Raw genomic sequence first — 6,559 nt, 5'->3', positions numbered from 1 at the left:
ATGCTCCGACTAACATCTTGTAGAAGCCTTGACCTCTTACAATGTTTGCTGGTTTGATCTCAAGATTATATTCCTATAAAGCAGTGATCCAATTCGCTCTTTTCTCGCCCATATCCTTCTGTACTAGAAGATTTCTTACCGCTGGAAACGGTACTATGATCTTAATATGGGTTTTGAGTAAGAAAGGTCTGAAATATTTAACCGCTTTGAAAACATCATAGGCCTGTTTCTCTACGTCTGAATAATTGAGTTCAGCACCTTGTAGATTCGAGCTAAAAAACGCAATTGAAGCTTCTGTTTTTTCATGATTTGCCCTGGTTAGAATTGCAGCATATGATTTTTTTGAGGCAAATGTGTATAAAACAAAAGATTCTGAAAAATTCGGGGTTGCTAAAGATGGAGCATTAATAATAGCTTGTTTGATCAGGTTGAATGCTTCATGTTCATCTTGACCCCATTTGAAAGTTGAATTCTTTTTAATCATGGTTTGCAAAAGAGACACAATTCGTGAAAAATCTGGGACAAATCTCTTTACAAAATTGATTTGACCAAGGAAAGATTGCATGGCTTTTTTATTATGAGGTAGGGATATTTCTGAGATTTCTTCGATTCTGTCAGGATCAATGTGAATACCGGACTTTGACACTATGAATCCTAGAATTTTTCCTTCACTTAATGCTAAAAAATATTTCTTCAGGTTAAGTGAAATCCCATACCTTAAACATCGTTGAAAAATTTGCTTTAAATCTCTGAGATGGTTGCTTCGCTTCTTGGAATACACTGTTATATCATCCAAATAAATCACTACAAATTTGTTGACTAAACCCTTAAATGCGATGTCCATGGCTCTTTGAAATGTAGCGCCGGCATTAATCAAACCAAATGGCATCTTCCGATATGCGTATGTGCCCCATTTAGTTTTGAATGTGGTTTTAAAATGATCATTGGGATGCACCAGCACTTGATTATATCCTGAAAATCCATCCAAGAAAGACATTAGTTCTGAGCCTGCTACTGCCTGTAATATCTGTTCCATAGGTGGAAGAGGAAAATTGTCTTTTTGACAGGCTTTGTTAAGATTCCGAAAATCGATACAGATTCTAATATCTCCGTTTTTCTTTCTAACGGGTACCATATTGGAGACCCATTTGGAATGTCTGAAGGGGAAAATTATTCTGGCTTTTAATAACTTATTTAGCTTAGTCTTTATCTAATTTCTAAATTGGGGTGGATCTTTCTCAGTTTCTGTTGGACAGGTTTTTCGTTGTCAATCATAGGAATAATGTGTTGAATGATAGAAGTGTCGTATGTCTTCAGCTCATCGTAATTCCAGGCAAAAACATTTTTATATTGTCTCAAAAGACGAATATACGCTAGTTTTTCTTCAGGGGCCAGGCCTATGCCTAGATTAATGTTTTGTGGTTTATCATCGGTTCCTAGGTTTACTAATTCATAGTTCAAAGTTGAACTATAGAGCTTTGAATTGGTAGACCTTTTAAACCGATTTTTCAAATCGTACAAGTCTTCTAACTTAACCACCGATTTAGGTATAGCATTATCAGTGCTATTTTGTTGTGTTTGTCGATCGTGATGGTCTTTGTCAATTATCTGATTGGAGTAGGATCCTTCAGAAGTGAGGAAATTTACAATATCAAGATCATCATTGAATACTCTCCAATTTGTAATGTTGTCAGGGATGGATGGTCTAAAGATTAATTCTATTGAGAATCTATCTGGACTAAAATCTTCGGAGGGAATAAGCCTAGAGGCTACATTAGCCAAAAGGTCTGCACTCGCGTTTTGGAGTCTCGGGATTGAAGAGATATTAAATGCTATGAAATGCTCAGTCAGATCTTGTACTAAAGATTGATAGTGTTTCAAATGACCTGATAGGCAATGTATAGTGTTACGTACCTGTTTGACGATAATATTAGAGTCTCCAAAGACCTGAAGATACTTGACGTTTAACCCGATTGCTTTGTATAGGCCTTGCACCAAGGCCTCATATTCTGCTGTGTTGTTTGTGCAATTGAATTCGAGTCTGCATGTAAGCATGGTCTTGTTTCCTTCTGGACTAATCAGAACGCATCCTGCTCCTGCTCCTTCGTTAGATTTAGAGCCATCGAAATATAATTTCCAAAACAAAGATGTATTTACAGGTTAATCTACAAAATTAACACACTTTGAACCATCAGTTTGGGAAAAAATTTCGACTTGGGACAAAACTGAATTTTCTAAGTAAGGTGATGGGTGAGCATTGAAATTACCAAGAAAAGAATCTACCGAGTAATTGCCTATGATACTGCTGTTATATGATACTGCTTCATTTTCTCCCTCTAATTCTGTTACTATGTACTTCTGGTGTAATTCTCGTTCAACCTTTATCTGATTCGGTTTACTGTTGTAGGGTAACCACATGTGCGACCAGTCGGTTGCAAAGTATCCATGGAGTTTCTCGGACCAATCCCTGCTAAGAATTAATCCATAGAATTCTGGGATATCGGCCACTAGAATGTCAATAACTTGACATACCTTCGGGTTAGATGACAATCTTATGGTTACTTGGTTAATTTCACCAATCACTTCGACTTGAGATCAATCAAGCTGAACTATACGCATTGCGGATTTTTGTGGTTGAACATTTAGCTTAGCACATATTGATCTGGGTAAAATATTCGAAGAAGCACCGGAATCTACCAAACAATTGTGCACATTTTTGTTGAAAATCTCGTAAGTGAGAAGAAATGGGGGAGTGTGAGATCTTGATCTTCCTCCAATTAAGGCGATATCATTTGGATCAATCTTATTGATCGCGTTAGTTGGAGGTCCTCCCATGTTATGGGAAGCTTGAGAGAGTCTAGTGGCAGGCAAAGGTACAATAGGCACAACATGTAATTCTTTCATCATTATCTTCTATTGATGCTTCAATTTGCTCAATTCATAAAGGGTAATATTAGCCCTAGTCTTTTTCATGTCATCAACAATATTGTACTCCATTTCATCCGACACTATTAGTGTTTTTGATGGAGTTGTTTGATCTACTCAGACTGGGCTAGACTGAGTCGCTTTAGTTGCTGCTTTCTTTGTTGCGACTTTATCTTTTGTTGTAGGGCTTGCGCCCTTCTGCTTAGGGGTAGTTTGGGAAGGATCAAGCTGATTTTTGCTTTGTGTGCTAACCGGAAATATTTCTTGATCCTCTTCTTGTGGGAGGATGAAATCCCACATTCCTTGTAATTCCACAACTTCTTCGTCATCAGTTTGCCCTTCAGTGGCACTTTCTTCTTCTTCCTCTTCCTCAGTTTCAGCATTGGAGATGGCATTGGGTGGTTTTGCATCCGTTGAAGGACCTCTTTTAAAAGTTCTGTAGGGCTTTTTTAAAGAAGTTTCTGCTACTTGTTTTTTTATGTCAATCATCTCATTAGACATGGTCTTTAATACTTTCTGCAATCCTTCCAAATCGAAAGGGTCTTTTGTTTGTTTCTTCTTGGGGTCTTCCTTGAAGGTGACTTTTTTAGACTTTCGTTCCTCTATCGCGGATCTCTTTTCCAGGGCTATTACGCGTTTCTCTACTGTTATCGCCTCTGTCATGTTTTCAACTAAAGTTGTTTTATTTGCTCTATCCACGAAGATTGCTATGTTTGATGGTAAAGCAGTAATATACCATTCACATCGTACTTCTTTACTGGGTTGGGAAGTAGTAGGAATTTTGTTGAGAATTTTATTGAACCGTAAATCAAAATCTTTGATAGGTTCTTTAGCTTGGGCCTTGAGATTGGATAGGTCATTGATTAATGTTGCTGTTGATCTGTCATCACCAAACTTGATAAGGAATTGATTGTGGAAGATATCCCAACTTGTGATAGACCCGGAAGGTAATGAAAAATACCATGACCCGGCTGTTCCTTGCAGTGTGTAGGGGAAAAGCCGAACAACAACATCTTCATTAGTAACTCCGTTGAGATTGATAGAAAGCATGAAATTGTTTATGTGTTCTTCTGCTAGCATGCCTGCTTCTGGATTGAATTTAGGCAGCCATTTCTCAGGATGGGTCGGTATTGGGCTCAAGGGTGCAGGCATCAAGACTGCCCCAGGGTTGTTCCATGGAGATTGGGCCATCGTTGAGCTGCTAGTAGAGAAAAGTGCAGGAGATGATCTCTGCAGTTGGGAAGATGAGGATACTATGATCGCGGATGATTGAAGAGGGATTGTGGTAGACGGATGAATGATGGTTTGGAATGGAGGTGTGGGTGGTTGACTTTGCAGTGAGGTAGTTGAAATGGGTGATGTAGACGAAAGAATCTCACTATCAGACTCTTGTGGTGATTTCCTCGCTCTTTTCCTGGTGGGAAGAGGCAACTCAGTCGGCTGGATGCCAAATTTTTCACTTTTCAATCTCGTTAGGGGATGAGCAGGATTGTACTGCGAAGTCACACTACTTTGAGATTTATCAGACCTCTGAGGAGAAATGGAAAATCCCTGAAGTTTGTGAATTAGAGATTCGACTTCAGGAGGTTTAATGATAAATTGGTCTGAAATATAAAGGTGTGCAGCAGCGAATGACACTCGAGCGACTTCCGATTCTAGATTTAAATATACTGGAGAAGTTGGGGGAGATGATAAGGGCGATTTACTCTTAGAATGGTATTTAGATTTTGATTTAAGTGCCATTCATAGTTTGTGCCCTCCTTCTAGCGCCAAATATGTTGAAGCCCTGAAAATCGGGTCGACAACAAGGGGGATACCCACCCGGTCCGGACCTTGGTTGGAAGCTCCTTATCCGTTTGGTATAGTGGGTCCGACTGGGGATAATGGGACCAGTTTCCCAATCTAAGGGTGTGTGTGTGCAGAGTTGGATTATGCTGATGTAAGAGTTCTGACCTAAGCTACTTTAATCTAATTCTATGCTATTGTAATATAATGAAAACAACACCTCTAATCTATGCTAACCCGGGGTGTATTCCTTCTATTATGCGATCTAAAGAGATTTCAAACAATAACTGGTAATAAAGATCATTCAGCTATCATAAGAATGGAAATCAATTAAGATGAACCACTTTGCATAAAAAGTTAGGCAAAACAGTTGTGAACAGCATATCGCATAATAAGTTATTCATATATCAAACATAAATAAATGACCACCGTACAAAAGTGCCAAATGGTAATTCACACATTCATGCAATAACATATAAACAACTAAAAACTGTATATCACTTCAAGAATATAAGCAGAAATGGCCAAGAGATAAAAGTACCCTTTATGACTGGTCCTACTCATAAGCTTCAAGTAATAATGATTTATCTCTCCTTGTTCTGTTATCTACTAAGAGTACAGAAGTGCAACATCAGTAGCAGACATCAAATGCAAAAATTAATAAACCTTGATCCATTCATTCATCAAAACCTCCTCTGAGGGTGCAGAAGTGCATGTTCTGAGGACAAGTTTTTGACAAATTTCTGGACCCTTCTCCAAATGCATGAGAAGGGTTTAAATATTGCTAACTAAACAACTTAATTACATAAATTTCGGATACGGTTCAAAATGACCGCCCTTTATCTAAGCAAACTTATTTCTAAAAATTGAATCTAATTTCTAACTATTTCTGCATTTGCTCCTTAGTGCTATGAGTATGCAACATTTGCCTGGGGAGAGTCGGCTGGTCGTCTTCTACTTTTGTTTGAGCTACGAAAATAGAAATGACAAGTGTTGGCACCTCTTTTTAGTAAACTGGAAGATATTTTTTGAGAATTATCTTCTGGTTGAGCGAATTTACTGCGTGTATGCTTGGTAACAACCCAGATTCCTCTTAGTTGTCTCTGCTTTTGCTATTTAGGCTTCCGAACTTGTGGATGACTAAGCAAGTTAGGGACTTTGATTTCTGAACAATTTTCTTAGCGATGTCAAAAACTGCCTCCGTTCTTTGATCCGGGCCTTTCTGGTGCGTTTTCCGCCTTTAGCGCTTTTTCCTTTACCGGGCATGAGCTTCAGAATTTTGTAAACATGCTGCTTTTGTGAGTTTCTTGACCTTGAGTGTCGGATCGCCTATTGATATCAGTATCTATTCAGTAACACTCTGAAATCTGCGTTTCTGTTGTATGCGACATCCGTGTATGAGAGCATCTCTTCTCTGTTCTCCGAGCATTGGCGCTTTCCCCTTTTTCCTTAGATGTTTCCTGCAGTTCACGCAAAGAAAAAAGTAATGATAACAAATTTTGACATGAAAGCTTCAAGTTCTACGAATGTGTAAAATCATGACACCCACAGTGAACTGACTCTTTGAAAAACACAAAACTGTCCTTCATGAATACCTTGGCGTACATTCATTAATTTTCTTTAAGCCGTGCGCTCAATTTTTGGTTTAGGGACAGCTTTTCTTGGGTGCTGAGCCGAGGAAAACTTGCGATGGGTGATTTTTGCGACTCGCAGATCGCATTGATCACAGATCGCAGTTATCGCAGATCACATTGATCGCAGATCGCAGTTATCGCAGATCGCATTTATCGCAGATCGCAGTTATCGCAGATCACATTTATCGCAGTTTCGCGGCATCGCAGATCGCAGA

Source organism: Pinus tabuliformis, chromosome 6 (genome assembly GCF_031772625.1).
Source record: "Pinus tabuliformis cultivar Carrire ecotype Pingquan chromosome 6, CPIR1, whole genome shotgun sequence".
NCBI classification, from domain to species: domain Eukaryota; kingdom Viridiplantae; phylum Streptophyta; class Pinopsida; order Pinales; family Pinaceae; genus Pinus; species Pinus tabuliformis.
Note: the sequence above shows the minus strand (reverse complement) of the source record.